Source organism: Mus caroli, chromosome 2 (genome assembly GCF_900094665.2).
Source record: "Mus caroli chromosome 2, CAROLI_EIJ_v1.1, whole genome shotgun sequence".
NCBI classification, from domain to species: Eukaryota; Metazoa; Chordata; class Mammalia; order Rodentia; family Muridae; genus Mus; species Mus caroli.
In genome coordinates, this window is record NC_034571.1 from 15542353 (window position 1) to 15542807 (window position 455).

Below are 455 nucleotides of genomic sequence, written 5' to 3' on the forward strand. Positions count from 1 at the left end.
CTTCTTCTTCTTCTTCTTCTTCTTCTTCTTCTTCTTCTTCTTCTTCTTCTTCTTCTTCTTCTTCTTCTTCTTCTTCTTCTTCTTCTTCTGTGCATTTGGTGTCTTTCCTATTATGTGACAGGAGGAATTTCTTTTCTGGTTCAAAATATTTGGAGTTCTGTAGGCTTCTTATATGTTCATGGACATCTCTTTCTTTAGGTTGGGGAAGTTTTCTTCTATAATTTTGTTGAAGATATTTACTGGCCCTTTACGTTGGAATTATTCCTTCTTGTCTATACCTATTATCCTTAGGTTTGGTCATCTCATTGTGTCCTGGATTTCCTGGATGTTTTGGGTTAGTATCTTTTTGCATTTCACATTTCTTTGATTGTTGTGTCAATGCTTTCTATGGTATCTTATGTACCTGATATTCTCTCTTCTATCTCTTGTATTCTGTTTGTTATGTTTGCATCTAT